Here is a 16099-nt window from a genome sequence, read left to right on the forward strand (position 1 = left end):
CACTAAAGCACTGGATTAAAAACAGTGCATGTGCCACCATGCCCAATACACCACAGTGGCACATTTCTAAAGAGCAAACAAATGATTCAATGCGGAGGTCAAAATGTCACATGACTGATTGTAGTTCTGCTCGCAAATTCACTGCGCGCAGGGTCGCTAATTGCCTGCACCACAAGTTCTCGACCCCATTAGGCTGGCCGTGCAGTTTTTTTTTCTTCCCAGCTCATCCCCGTGAGCCTCATTCTTTTACGTAAAGTGGGCAGCAGACGTCCGCAGCAGAGGCAGGCGCACACATCCGGGCGGGGGACACTCGATGCAAGCCCCCATATGCCACAGCTGCTGCCATGCACCCGCTGTTATTAGTGGCCCCCGCCCGAGCCTTACACCCCTCCGGGGGAGGGTGGGGGGCTGCCCTTTCAGCCGCCTCTCTCGCTCGCCTCGCCTCCAATAGACGGACGCGGCGGCTTCAAGCGTCCGGGGGAACAGAGCGAGGTCATCCGGAGTGTCCGAGACCTTTCGGTCCAGCTGCGAGAAGCTCCCTGACACGTGTCTATGTGCCCCCCGGGGGGGGGGGGGGGGGGCTACTGCGGACCGCGTGTGTTTAAATACGTTAGCCAGCAGTGGTCAGACGCTGGTCGCTAAGTGGGTGTGGCTTTTGATGTCGCCTAATTGCAGTGCTGTGGTTAGGACACTTAACTCACCTTTTTTTTGAGAGAGAGAGTTCAAATCTTGGTTGGTGGTTGCCATGTCTAATCATCCCTCTGGAATTGTCACCACTAGCTCAGTGCCATCAATGGAGATGAGCACACTCATTAAGGATAGACACATTGATAATTGTTTTTTTACCCTTTTATCTGGCAACAAAACTGACACTTTTTTTTTTACAAGTTTGCATTGACCACAATACCTGCGGTCGGAATACAAACAAAAAACACAACTCTGATAATGTATGCACTGTCCTTGAAATTGATTGGTCCACACCCGAGACAGCTTTTCTTAGAGCCTAGTCTCACATGGTGTTGGACCAGATGACGCCTTTTGACGCCTTTTGGCGTCATCTGGTCCAACACCATGTGAGACTAGGCTGGACCAATCAACTTCAAGGACAGTGCATACATTATCAAAGTTGTGTTTTTTGTTTGCATTCCAACCGCATGTATTGTGGTCAATGCAAACATGACTCCTTGTAAAAAAAAAAGGTGTCAGTTTTGTTGCCAGATAAAAGGGTAAAAAACCAATTATCATATTTTGCTACTGGCAAAGGAGGTTTCAATGGGATAGAAACATTATTCTATGCACAATACCATTTACAAACAACTGTGCTTGGTTAATAAAACTAATTTACTGTAAACTGTTGTCTCCCTTGCAAAAGTAACAATTCATCTATATATACTCCGACCTTCTAAAATTCAGGCCATACATTATTTATATTTTCACATGAGGTGCACAGTTTAACTGCCTTTTGCATACTTGAGTATGCAATACTGGGTCACCGTTTCAGGAAGGTGAACATTTCACAGCTGCCCGTGTTCATTTAAGCACGAAGACACGTTAACTTGTACCCATGGGAGACACCTAATCCAGAGGCTGCACAGTCTCTGGAGCTTAACCAACCACAGAGCCAAGACAATCCAGCATAAGAAACACACATTGACTTGACAGCACTGTGCTATCACAGGAGTGCTTAATCCTCAATTCGACTAAAATGTATTTGATTCACAAAGGGAAAGCGTAACACTGTCTCTCTGCTCAAATGAGCATTACGGCAGTGATCATTTATGTTAGCAGTCCCAAGCCAGTGGTGAAAACTCCACATTCTCATGGTGGATGTGACCCTCATTACAGGATGGCCACTGTTGACTTTCATACAAAGTGGCAATTATTTTTTATTAACTACAGAGTGATGATGGCTTCGTTAGGCCCTGACTGGGATTTGAGCTCGCACCCTCCTGATTGTTTGTCGCATGCTTTGCCATAGGATTCCACAGCCATTTTTAATTCACAAAGTAACGTTTTGAATATTTACATAGAAGTGTTCCATTCCTACATAAACAATGTTGATATGTGTTGTGTTCTTGCTGAATTTTATGCACATTGTATAAATGTCATGAAAAAATAATTCATATGGAATACATGCATAACAGTGAAACCCTATGTTAGAGAATTGCCCATGAAAGTGCATATCAGAACTATTTTTGAAATCTCGCAAAGTGAGCTTTGATTGACGTACAGGAGCCACTTTCCTATCTGCCCTACTAAAGAGTAATGTGTGTTACGTAACATTCAAACCGACATTTGTTTAATTGCGAGAGCTGAAATGTAACCAAATTAAATGCACATAAAAATGTAACACAACGTGGGCGGTCATTGGTGACTGAGCTAAGATCGTCAACTCGCTACACTTGAGAACACAGTTTAATCACAGGCAAATATCTGGATATGAGCTTTAAATGTCAGTGTATTACATAAGGTACTTGGACAATCCTGCCATGCACTTGTCTATTCTTGTGTATGGCAATATGTTCAGGAGCTAAATGTCAATGTTGAGGTCAGCTCGCCATAAGGGGGCTTCAGGAGATAATTAGTGAAGTTGTGTTATTATTCCATTGAAGTAGTGCAAACTCCAGTGGTTTACAATATGGTTCATAGTTTGGGTTGCTTGGCCACATTCGCACTGTGCCAAGTCTTAAATTTTCCATTTATGAAGATGTGTGCATCAGGCTGTTGATTTTATGATGTGGTTATAATGGTTACACCAGTGTCTTCCAAGGCAGAATGGCAAAGCCAGGAGGTGCAATGTTTGGGTCACTAATGATGTGCTTATTCTGGACATCCGCCTTGTTCCATTGTTTGTCAGCGTTCTTTCAGATATGGGTGAGATTCCAGGATGATGACAGCAGCACGATCCCAGAAGGGGGATCGGTACTTAGGTTGGCAGCAAGGAACATTGTTGAGGTCTTGGTTGATGATGGGTAGGTGGTTGCCGTTAGGTAGGTGGCAAGAACACGTGTAAACTCCTTGGCAGTTTGCATGTCTGTTTGCCAAAACAGGGAGCCAGGGGATTGGTGTCAGTTTCAGTGTTCTGGTTATGATGCACTTTGCATTATTTTATTGTGGATCTATCAGTTTTGTGTAAGAGCTGCTGGACCAGGCTGGAGGACAATGACACTGCCAGTGTGTAGATCAGTCAGAGGGCGGCAGTTTGCAGCACATCAGCAGAGGCACCCCAGGATCGTTCCTGCAAGTTTCTGTAGCAGGTTAAATCTTGATTTGGTTTTTCACAGATCGGTGTATGTGCAGCTTGAAGGTCAGGTGATAATCCAAAGATATCTTAGAGTGGGGTCATAGGACACTGGACTACTACAGAAGGACACACCAAGAGTGGCATCTCCAGCATGTTTGTTCAGGTGGAAAACACTTGTGGGGTTTTTGGTCAAGGTCTCCAGTGATGGAAATATGCCTCCAATAAAGTTAGCTCAGATGTTGGGGTATCGGCAATGTTCTCGAGCTTTGTGCCCTGTGCAGCAATGGCCGTGCCATATGCAGATATGGACGTGCCAGATGACGCACATGGCATGCCACTTGCATATGTGTTAAACAGTGACAGTCCGAGTACCGAGCCTTGAGGAAGGCCATTGTTCATAGTTATCATGGGACTGTGTTTAACAGCAAGGAAGTATGGTTGCTGACCATCATGTCGAATAGGTGTACGGCCGAATGGAATCTTATGATTTTGGCAAACTTCAACAGCAGACCATGATGCCAAAAAGCGTCATAGGTATGCTTTCTGTTGAAACTAGAAACCAGCTGTTATGAATGAGCTTGGTGAAGGCAACTATCTGCTTCACAGCAGCTATGGCCAGTTCAAAATCCAGCTCGTTCGGGGGGCAGTTGGGGGTCATTAATAGGTTAAAATCTGTCAAGAATGGCACATTTTACAGCTTTGCGGTGGAGGACAAGAGGGAAATTGGCCTGTAGTTGGAGGGCAAGCCTTGTGACTTTCCAGGTTTCAGAATGGTGATACCTTTGGATTTCTTCCATTTATTTGGCATTTTGCCTCTCCTGTGTATGATGGTGAAAAAGTTTGCAAACCATTTCTGCCCATATAGTCCCAGGTTCTTTAGGAACTCGGGATACAGTGCCTTGCTGGATTTTGTGGCCCTGAGCGCCACTTTGAACGTCAGCGACAATGCATGGTGTTGTTAGATCTGTTGCTCGCAGTAGCTGACTCTAGATGATGGTGAGTTATTTCCAGACAGCTTGTTCGGTGAACTCGTCGATTGATGCCTTTGAGCAGGACAGCATGTGGGCAGCCACGTCATTGACTGTGGATGATTTTTGGCGGCCTGGGCTGTGTTGGTTGTGAGGCAACCCCGGTTCCGGAGGAGCTGCCCAGGTTGGAGTGAGCAAAGTCAAAGTCTGCAATGATGTCTACCCAATGTTTTCTTCATGGGCTCTAGCATGCTCTGCTTAGGGTTGCCAAAATGGCAGATTGCTTTTCCAATGCCCTCTCGGGATGGTTTTTTTTGTGGAAGATGTCAGCATTTTAATGAATTTATCATCCACGTTCTTCAACTGCGCTTCAGTTATTTTGGTAGCTGGTCCAGTTGGCCTTCAGAAAGTTCCAATGCGGCCATGGTGTTGAGGTTAATGACTGGTATGAAGAATCGAATGTGCATGACTCTCTGGTCTGTGTTGGCTGTTTGGGAAATTGCCTATAATTGCTCGCGAAATTAGTCGCTGTCTATTCTAGTTCATTGAGATGAAGCGCACGTCTGGGTTATCTTTGTTCATCCATAGGGCAGAGTGAAATGTGCCCGTCTGAGTCGTACATAAGGAATGTGTTTTGTGCCAACGACCATTCCCCGAGTTTCTCTCTGGCTTCGTCATTGTCTGAGTGGTCCCATTGTGTGGTGGGGAGATTGAAGTCACCCCACGTCTATAGCCGGGCGAGTGACTGCTGGCAGAGGTGGTGATGGCCGATTCTTATTCGAGGGCTTGTGTACATTGATGACTGTCACATGACCAACTGTGACGGTTATTGTCGATGTGCCTTCACTTGTTGTGGACTTGAGAGTCGAGTTCTCATTTAGGCCTTGCCTAAAGGTGTCGAGGTGGCCGTGTTTAGGGTGGTAGATGGCAGCAATAAGAACATTATTCTCTAACTTGCCACCCGCGTGCTGTCCTCAGCATGCGTCTCCTTTAAAGTGACGACGTCCATGTTGATTTCTCTTAGATTTCTGGCCAGGAGGTCACATTGAGATCTTGAGAGTCCTTCAATGTTGAAGTTGGTTCGTGCACTGCTGAAACATCATTCTTGATACTCAGTGAGGCTTCCTTGATAAATGAAGTGCGTTATGATTTTATGAATCAAAAGTAATCAATTCAATCACCCGACATTTTACGCTATGTCCCATAAGTGTAGCGTTGAGCAGAGACGCAGCAGTTAGGGCACTGAACTATGAACCTGGTGACTTTAGTTTCATTACCGTCCGTGGCAGTAATCAGTGGCGAGTGACCAGCACTGACCAGGGAGTTGAAGTTTGGTCAAACAAACCCGATGGTCAACTTGGTGATGGGAAGCCTCTATCCAGTCACGGATTGACAAAGAGGTGTACGTTTGTATTATAATAGATTAATAGACAACTCATCCATAACACCTGGACATATGCAAGCGATGGATTTATACAGCTGTGGATTGATGGCTATGAATTGTTCATGATTGTAATAAGCAAATAAATTGATGTTAATCAATCAATTGATGAATCATTACACTTGTAACGGCAATTCTGGCATTCCGGGTTCATTTACTGATTATGCTCAATACCAGTAATGCATATGATGTGTCACTATCCTTGGCCTGCCCTAGAATGATTCAGCCTTAACCAGCTTCAATCATCCAGTGTGAACGTCAGCACTTGAGTATACATCATGCATTTAAATCTCAAGACACACATCTCAATTCATAATCAAGCTTGGAGCAGTCTGTGTGGTCAGACAAGACATTACCTCACAGTTGCCTTGAATACAATTGTCTTATTTTACTTCTATCTCCAATTTACAAAACATCCCTTAGTCAGTTTGACCTTGAGCCACTTTTCATGCATTGCAATTCAGCCAGAGATGTCAGGCTACATTAAGACAAGGTAACGAATGGGGCACGTCTAAATTGCACGACTTGACAGCATCAGTATTTCACGTGTTTTTTAAGCATAGGGAAATTAATAATTGAAGCAACCGAGTGCCATGGAGACATAAAGGGATGGTGGGCTGAACTGACCCTCCCCCCGCCGAGAGAAAATTCAACGTGGAAATCTGTGTGAAAATTAAAATAACAGAAAATTACCTCATCCCATGACCTGTAATGTGAAATTTAATTATGAGAAGGCATTGGATAATTTCGGCCAGCAGTTCAGCAATAACGAACCAGGATGATACTTTTGGGAAATCCTTATGGCAGAAAATTTAAGGCTCGGATGTGTCTAAGGGAAAGTTCATTGATCTGCGAGTGGGACGCTCACAAGAATTGATTAATGAGGTTATCCCCACTGGGGAATGTTGCCGACTTGGATCGATAAAACAAGATTTAGTGTAATTCACTTCGCATGAGGAAGCAACAGACACATTACAAGCAATCACCAGCACATGGTCAACCCTAATGTGTAGTATCATACAGCACAAATCCTCTCACTTTGACAGTTTCACAATCTGACTTGAATGCAAACAATGAGTTATGAGCATGGTTCCACACATGCATATGCAGTCATTTGAGACGCATGCACAAAAATGAAAAAGCATTCATTTAGACTTATAAATGATGTTCGTGACCACCCACGAAGTCAATTACAGCGAAGCCTGTGGCAGAAATTGCACAGTTCCATCACAAGAGCTGGTCATTTCAGAGGAGAGACAAACACTGGTACCGTACTCATTTCATGAAGCTCACGGGTATGGCCAGGATTTACACCTTCAGGTTGTGAGATGGAGCATAGCCTAGATTATAAGCACCCGCACATACTTTTCCAGTTACAAATAGATGTTTAGAAAAATTATGATTACTGTGTGCCTCTATCTAATGAGATCAGAATGCACAGTCAGATATTTCGCGGTCAAAATACCAAAAGGAATACATCCTATTTGCTGTGCATGTCACCACATTTCCATGCGGGTATCATCCCATTAAATTCACGGAAAGATGAACCCGTCTCTGTCACCCTCAAAGCAACAGTCATTCAGATTCATCCTATCATGTCGAATGTGCGCTCATGTGTGGGTGTGCATGTGTGTTCGTGCATGAGCATGACCAAACTTTCTTAAGAAGTTGAATATTTAATTTTGTTCCATTAATAAAAACAATTCCTAGGTCTCACGTCGATTTGACATTTTATCTCAGCAGGCACTCCAGAAAGTCAAAATAAACACTGTTGGTAATCAATCGTTCATTCGTATGCAAGCATTGTATTTGCTAATGTACTGTTTAACGAGAACGAAACGCTTCTCATGATACAAAAGGTTGGCTGCTAGGTAAATCAAGAACCAACAAAATATATTTAAATGCAAAGCCACGATGCGTAAAAGTTGTTTTCGTAATGGGGGAAGTCGGTGCGCGTTCCATTCACTCTCACGCACATATTTGTATTCCTGAATAGTCTAATGCCACGCACATGGATGCCCAGTTTTCTGGAAGCCTGTGGCATAATGTCACATGAGGGCCCCCCCCCTTGTGTGAGGCCCAGGGCAAATTGCCCCTTTTGCCCCCACCCCCACCCTCCGGGACAGCCCTGGACATGCAATCGATAGCTGGACTTAGTGGCACAAGCCTGTAACGCAGGGCGTTGATCACAGGGCTGGTGGACGATCATGTACTGTGAGACTATATTCTTTGGTTCTTTCGGTAAAGTCACGTAGATAGAAAATAATAATGATAAAGTGAATAAAAATGAAAATAATAAAAGGAATAAAATAAGAAATAAAATAAAAAATACTGCGAGAATGCCAACTTATTGCAATGATTTTTTTTTGTTTTGGTGCAATTTTTTAATTTGTGTATTATTAGTTTATTTCCCTTGGTACTAGTAGGGTTTTCATTTGCTTGGTAGTGGCTATATATGGGATTTGGTCCTTGTATATAATTAATGTACAGCGTTATGGAATGTTACTAGCATGAATGATGCTATATAAAACAAAAAATAATTATTAATTGGCCAGGATAAGGGAGTATAGAAAATGAGTTTGTCACCCATCAATGCCAACTTTTTAAATATTATCACTTCTCAAAAGCTCATTTTATCTGGATAACCTGCTCTCCCAGACGTAAAAATAAAATAAAATATCGCAAAATATCTGAATGATGGCCCCTTTTGAATATCTTTGAACTCAGTGAGGCTTTCCTGGATAAACATTTAAATGTTTTTTTTATCATCAGCAACCATGGTCGATCCACAGCTGGAAGAAGACCTCTCCAGGTCAATGCCACCTCTCACAATCCGATGATGCAACAATCCCTCTAAAACAGTGGTTCTTAACCTTTTTGGAGGTACCGAACCCCACCAGTTCATATGCGCATTCACAGAACCCTTCTTAATTGTAAAAATAAAATATGATTTTTTCAAATTAAAAACATAGGTATATTTTTTACTGATGCACAATCATATGAGTCGGGTGTGTGTCTTAACCTCCGCTGAACCCCTGAGACTGACTCACCGAACCCCTGGGGTTCGATCGAACCCAGGTTAAGAACCACTGCTCTAAAACCTATACATTAACTAATGTGATCACTCCATTTCCTTTGGTGGGTGTCTCTTCTCTCACCATTCCATTGCTTGGTTGTCACTCCACTATTTATTATTGACCATTACCCATTATCCCTTTTAAATGACGGGTTATATACGGTGTGACCATTTAATTATTTAAATATATAAGGTTATCAATTTTTTTTACGTTATTCCATTTCATTGTTAAACATTTTACTCTCGTATTCTGGTACAACCAGGCTCAAGATTCAAGTTTAAAGTAACATTTTGTTTAACCAGGTGGGAACTCCAGCGACCAAGATAGTCTCATTTGCGAGAGTGAGCTGGGTCACCAACATTACAAAAGGAAAATAAATAAAATAAAGTAGAGCAAATTAAGCAAATAGAAAGCAAAACAAAACCAACATTATACGGTTGTTTTTGCGTAGATGCGCTTCGGTGGCCGTCTGGAACACTCTTCCTTCTGATGTTAGGAACCCACTGGAGCTATGCACTTTCAAATCTTCATTTGAACTAACTTCTTTAGAACTGCTTTTTGTGTTTCGTTTGTTGTCCTTCTCCCGCACCTCTAATTAGCACGGTTTGAAATGTACGGTGCGAAAGCAGTTATACAATCATGAGAAATTGAAAATATTTCCCAAACATATCTCATGGCTCAAAATATACTCTATTACAAATGTGCACTAACTGAACTGGCCCCAATTTTAACTATTTGCCTGTCCCTGGACTTCAATCTTAGACACCGATGTCAAGCCCGCCCACAGCACATGCCGTCACCTTGCCAGAAAAACAGACACTTGCTCGCTCGCACGCCAAGCAAAACAAGCAATGCCCATTACCCCATGCGCGCCCCCGTCGCCTGGGTCAGTTCCCACTCGTGCTAGCGCTGCTGAGGAGTGCTCATCTTTGTTCTGTTAAAATATGCCAAGTACTGTGCATTGTGCAGAACAACAACGGAGGCACTTGTGTCCCACCCGTTGCTTAGGCTGTTGTTACGCCGTACATGCCAACTCAAGAATTATACTCAACAATTGAAGTTGACGACAATGCGTTCTTTACAGCACGTGCAGCACGCACAGTGTGCTCTTTCATAAGGCATTTGATGTGAAAGAAAAATGGAACCATTTTGGGTTCAACAGGGATTGGGAAGGAATGGGATGGAATGGGCTGGCATTAACTTATCAAATGCCAACATCGTGTTGGTTTCTTATGGCACATTTAGAAATGTGCGTTTTGATTATTGGCCGACTGTCCCCCTCCCACCCCCAGACTGGAGATGGGGATTTCTTGGGTTGACTGCAACATTTACCGTGGAGTGACCGCTGCTCTCGGTGCCTGGAAAGGTACTCGCCCACACGCTCCTGGCAATAGTTCACCGGCAACCTTCTCACGCACCAGAGGCCAGAATGGGCAGGATTCACACCACAGATGTCGACGCACAGATCGGATCCTAGCTCTTCGGGTCTTGGGTGGGCAGGTGCTCCTTGCGGTCATCATCATCAACCTGAATAGGGCCTTCGACTCAGTGCACCGGCAGGCCCTGTGGGTTGTCTTGTGATTCTTTGGAATACCAGAGGGCATTCTTGGTCACTTCTCTGCCCTGTACTCAGAATCGCAGAGTGCTACGAAGTGGGGTGGAGGCACCTCTGGCTTTGGCCTACACTGGGTGGGTGATCAGATCGGCGGTGTCATGGTACATCTTTTGGACAGTCCAGATTTATGGTGATTTTCACGGAATTGCTGGATACGCTAAAGGAGGCCCTTTAGAGGTGTTTGAATTGGAGCCCACGCCTTTGAAATGGTAGAAGTCCTGGATGATTTTTTGGATGTCGTCATTCTGTTTGTTTGTGTACGTGGCAAAGAGGTTGAAGTTGTCTGGAAGTTCACTTACCTCAGGAGCGTCAGCTACAGTGATGTGGGCTCTTATCTGTACATTGAAAGATGCCTGAACATGGCCCACAAGGCAATGGAGGCACTTGGCAATAGTGTGTGGTGCTCCTGCTACCACAGCAGGAGGATGAAGGTGTGGGCGTTCAGTACTCTGGCTTAACGTGTCCTGCTCTACGAAGTGGACATATGGACCCTAAAGAAGGCACTGAGGGTCTGGCTGAATGCCTTCATTATGAAGTCCCTGCGCAGAATCCTGGGGAATCGGCGGGGTAATGGTTTTGTTTCAAACCATCAATGTATTTGGCAGACTGGATTGAGACTCACCACGTGCCTGGTGGGGGAGAACCAGATGTGCCTATTTGGACAGGTAGCTCACTTCCCCAGAGGCTGACCCAGCGGGGCAGCTGCTCCGAATCGGACTCCACCTTGGCCTCCACCATGGCTGCAGCAGCATTTTGATCGTCAACTCCAGCGGTTGGAACTGGAAGTGAGCTGACCTTGCGGCTGACTGTGAGGTTCCCGAAGGGCCGGAGCCGGAGGGTGAACGTGGAAACGCACTGTGTTGGCGTATGCCTCCAGATCTGATCTGACATCTGTTCTTGTCCTTTAGGATGAAGCGTAAGTCGGGGTTATCGTCGTTTTTCCATCAGGTTGAGTGAAATGTGTCCCCGGCTGTTTAAGGTTGTACATAAGAAGTGTATTTTGTACTGACGACCATTCCTCGAGTTTCCCTCTGGCTTTGTCATTGTCTGAGAAAGCCCCATTGTGTGTGCTAATAACTAATGCACCACCTCTCTCTCTTGCCACTTTGGATACATATCAAGATCCTTACCTAGAAATAAAAGTGTAAGGATAGATTACTTATGATCAAAACAATTGTTAGTGTCTTCAGGGTCAAACAAGCATGGAGATGTGCTCATCTCCCTCGCCTGTGGTAAAAACACCACAATTCTATACTGGAGGCCACTCTGTCCGTTGAACAACCAGTGTTAACTTTGCAGAATGCGGCACTCACTTATTTATCATGCGTTTATCCCCACCACAGCAGCCACATGGGTGTTTATCAGGAGAATCATGTTGGTCAGCGAAAGGCTTTCAGAACGGCGCTGAGACAAATTTGAGATTGTTTTAAATTTTACCTTGGAGATTGATATCCATGCTGGACCAAGTGGGCATGCATTTAACAACAAATCTCTTGTTACCACAATAAAACGTGGACAAAACGATAAAACAAACATACCCACATGCGCATAGTCACGGACACAAAAGGCCCTCCTGATCATGCAGGCACATTCAGATTAACAAGCAACCTTAGGCAGCAAAATGCGCGCTTAATCCGCACATGAGATAACTTTCAAAAGCTGTTCCGGCGATGCCATGTCAATACAAATACTGCTGACGAAAGGGCCGGATGAGCGACAAGACGGTTAGGTACAGCATGACCCCCATTACAGAGTGACCCCTCCTCCCTCCCTTTCCATTCCCAAGTCACAGCACACAAACACTCACTCAACTCTGATAAAAAAAAATGTTTATACAACCGAGGGAGCCAAAGTCGCAGCCTATAAACTCCTGCTTCACGGTGTCATGACGGCACAGATAAGATTCAGTGGGAAAAGTTACGTGTCTGGTGCCACTGAATCCAACGTACGTTTAGTGGGCTTCTGATTAGGATAACAGTTTTAGCAGGGATGGCGTGCCGGAGTCTGTAAGTAGCGGGGTTTTTTTCAGCTGTCAAATTCCTAAGACGAGGGTGTGCAGGAGCTCCGCGCAATGAACTAAACCGTGAATGTTCCAGAGTCCACCGCCGTGACATAAGCGATATCAGGACATAGGCCATTCTGAAAATGAGCCTTGAGAAGCAGTAAGGGTCTTGTTTCTGTATGCATAATTGTACACGATTAATGTTTACAGATAAAATCGCCACAGTCACGATGCAACGAATGCGCCTCGATTTGCTGATTTTTATACGAAACTAACCTTGACCATGAATGACTTAATACTTTAATAATTTTGTGGAGCATTAGTGCAAGGATTACTGGATTGCACTACGAATCCAGTGACCCGAGACCCAGTATTAGATTGGCAAAGGTTGTATTTTGTTTATATAAACACATAAATAACTTATTTTATGCACTCGAATAAAATAAGTAATTATTTTGTCTGAATTAAAGAGTTGCTAATGGTAGGTTTATACCCTTTTAACTGGTACAAAACTGACACCTTTATTCAAGGCATCATGTTTGCAATGACCACAACACAAGTAGTCAATAAAGCAAACAGAAAGAAGCAACTCTGATAAGGATAATAATATGCACTGTCCTTGAAGTTGATTGGCCCACACCCGAGACGGCTTTCTTAAAGAAAGCCGTCTCGGGTGTGGGCCAATCTTAAAGAAAGACGTCTCGGGTGTGGGCCAATCAACTTCAAGGACAGTGCATATTATTATCCTTATCAGAGTTGCTTCTTTCTGTTTGCTTTATTGACTACTTGTGTTGTGGTCATTGCAAACATGATGCCTTGAATAAAGGTGTCAGTTTTGTACCAGTTAAAAGGGTAAAAACCTACCATTATATTTTGCCACTGGTAAAAGAGATCTCATAGTGTAAAGAGTTGCTGTTTTAACTACTGACATCATGTGAACCATTAAAATAGCTGCCAGTTTTAATCGTAGTTATCTTAATAATTTGTCTCTTTCTCACTTTCGTCAGAAACTTTATAATCAATGGGTTCATGGGAAATGCACAAGGAATTTCTCCCGATAAGATTATATGTCCCAGGTTGTCCTTTACTTCTTCACAAAATACCCCCTGGGCTATCTGTTGAATGAAATAAGCCGTCTGGCCATTATAGGCTAAAAATACGGCTTAAAGATAATAAAAAATTGGCTCCTATGATGTAAGGAGCCAATGATAACAGCGTACAAATGCCGAGCGGTTTCAACCCAACCTGCTGGACCATGTAACGTAACAGTGCTGGTGTGACAACAGCATCTTGAAATGTATTGAAGTGTACCACTGCCAAATATGGACATAAAACATTAATTTATATCGTTTTTCATTTAACAGATAGCTGGAAAGTCAAGTGTGATAGGCATCATTGCCTCAACCGAAATGCAATGATGTTCCAACTCTCGTAGCTAACTCGTTTACGTTGGTGGGATTTATCAAAGCATGCTGTACTGCTGTAAAATGAATTATGATGACCCCAGGAATTCAGTGATTGACGTGTGAACTTGTTCGTAATGTACCCAGCCTGGTGGTAATGTGGAAGGGCAATTGACTCTCGTTTGGGAGGTTGAGAGATCAATTTGTGATCAGAGGTTAACTCAACCCCTTGCATCTCGGGGCGGAAAAAATAGATGCCACTTTGTGTAACTCACAGTGGACATGTGGACAAACTGGCCCCTCACATGAAAATGAGGAATATCCACCACTGGATCATAGCACAAATTTAAATAAGAACAACATATCATTAATTTGAGGTTACAAAAAAATGTGCTAAATCATGGAATTGTGCTTACAGAGTAAAACTATATTCTTGGTTCTTTCGGTAAAGTGACGTAGAAGGGAAATAATAAAATAATAAAAATTAAACAATACAATTATCACGACGTTTCGATTGCAACACAAGCGCCTGATGACGATTGCTTGTGTTACAATTGCAACGTCGTGAGAATTTAATTGTTTAATATTTTTATTATTTTATTATTTCCTTTCTACGTGACTTTACCGAAAGAACCAAGAATATGAATCCCTGCAGTCACAAAAGCTTTAAATCGAAAAAGAGTAAAACTACTTAAAACTTTGTCCTTTTTTAAAACGTGGAATGAAGTCTAATCAACACTCACACGGTGAATTAAAGGACATTCATTTACTTTTCTTTGTAACTATGAGAGTTACAATACCGTAGCTATAATTTCAACTGTTTCTCCTAAAAATACAATTGCTCATCATTATCAGAGGAGATATGCAGAACAACGTGAGTAGAAGTAGATTGTGGTACATTTAGTGCTGTACAACTACCAAAGGCAAACGAACCTCCAATAGAATTTACAATATTTGTGCATAAGATGACCATAGCCTGGAAAATCTATTAGTGTTATGCAACAATAGTCAACAGAAATGAAATAGTTAAGAAGTGCACTGAGCTATAGCATACATGCTGCCCGTGGTCTCTTCAGTAGATAATTTTGCTGCCTTTTAGCTTCAAAGCAGCGGATAGCTTGCTAAAAATGTAAAGCGACGTAAGCAGTTTTCTGACCACCTGCGTGTAATTTTACACGTGGCTAAGGCGGTAACAAAAACTTTCTGGAAGTAAAAAAAAAGAAGAAAAACTTCAAACCCCCCGCAACTTTGCAGCAGGTACACAGCGCTGGCAGGTATTGTGACAGCTTGTCAAAACAAGAGAGAGAAAAAAAATACGACAGCTCAATACAGGAAGCTGAGATGTGATGGGGTTCTCTTTAGCAGATGAGAACAACAACAAAAAAGGATATGCAATAAGAATTGGGCCGATTTGTTGAACGTCTTTCCCAACAACAAGTCAGGCCGCAAGCCTGCATTCCACCTAATCGCTAGACCATACTGTAGCATAGGCCACGCATTCGAAAAACTGCTCAGCAAGAAAGGTGTTTTCGGATGCTTATCTGAAACTTGTTTATTTTATGACAACTTTGTTTTTGCATCTGGCTTAGCACACAACCACGCCACGCCTACCGTGTGTAACGTACAAGTGTTTGGTATTGAACAAATCCTCATAATTACTATGAGAAGGTTTAGTTACCTGTGGAGGCTGGCTCTAGAAATACAAACGATTTGTCCTAGCTGTCAACAGAGACGCGAGACACTAAATGATAATTTAAGCCTGACCATTATTTTAACTGACAATCTTTCAATTGTCTGTCAAGTGCTCAGAGAGCAGAATACCACTTGACTGCAATGAATGTGTACATAAACCAGATTCACTGTATTTTGAATACGCAGTCATTGGTAATTGGGTTCAGATCATACATTCACTACACTTGTGAATCAATTTCAATAATGGAAGATTAAAAAAACTGCATCTCAGCTCAGTGGCCTGCCATCCCCAAACCACCCCTTCATCTCCGTTTTTATGGCATTTAAATTTTGAAAGTTAATTGCGAAATGTGTTTTCCTGGAAAAGTGGTTGAACGTTTGCACGTTCGATTTTGATTTAATTTGGCTCATTACTGCGCTGGTGATTTTTTTTAAATTAATGTTAAGATATTGGTTTGACTGCCTCTCTCCAGCAATGCATGTGGGAAAGTCCCCCTCTCGTGTGTGGATAAAATGTAATTTGAAGGGATTTTTGAAGCAGTGCTATAACATCTTCTATAAGCCATTCATCTAACATACAAGGTACCACTGCTCTGCAATAGTTCCACATCTTGGTGGCATCTTGTGACATGATACGAAAAGAAAAAGAAAAGTAAA

The 16099-nt window shown here is 43.0% G+C and overlaps 1 protein-coding gene across 8 annotated transcripts in view; it reads right to left on the minus strand.

Annotated features, from left to right (window-relative positions):
• The window catches only part of LOC144934742 (neuronal cell adhesion molecule-like), a 262783-nt gene that overhangs the window by 114058 nt on the left and 132626 nt on the right, over positions 1-16099 (minus strand). The window lies entirely within an intron of this gene.

Source organism: Lampetra fluviatilis, chromosome 11, assembly GCF_964198595.1.
Source record: "Lampetra fluviatilis chromosome 11, kcLamFluv1.1, whole genome shotgun sequence".
NCBI lineage: Eukaryota > Metazoa > Chordata > Hyperoartia > Petromyzontiformes > Petromyzontidae > Lampetra > Lampetra fluviatilis.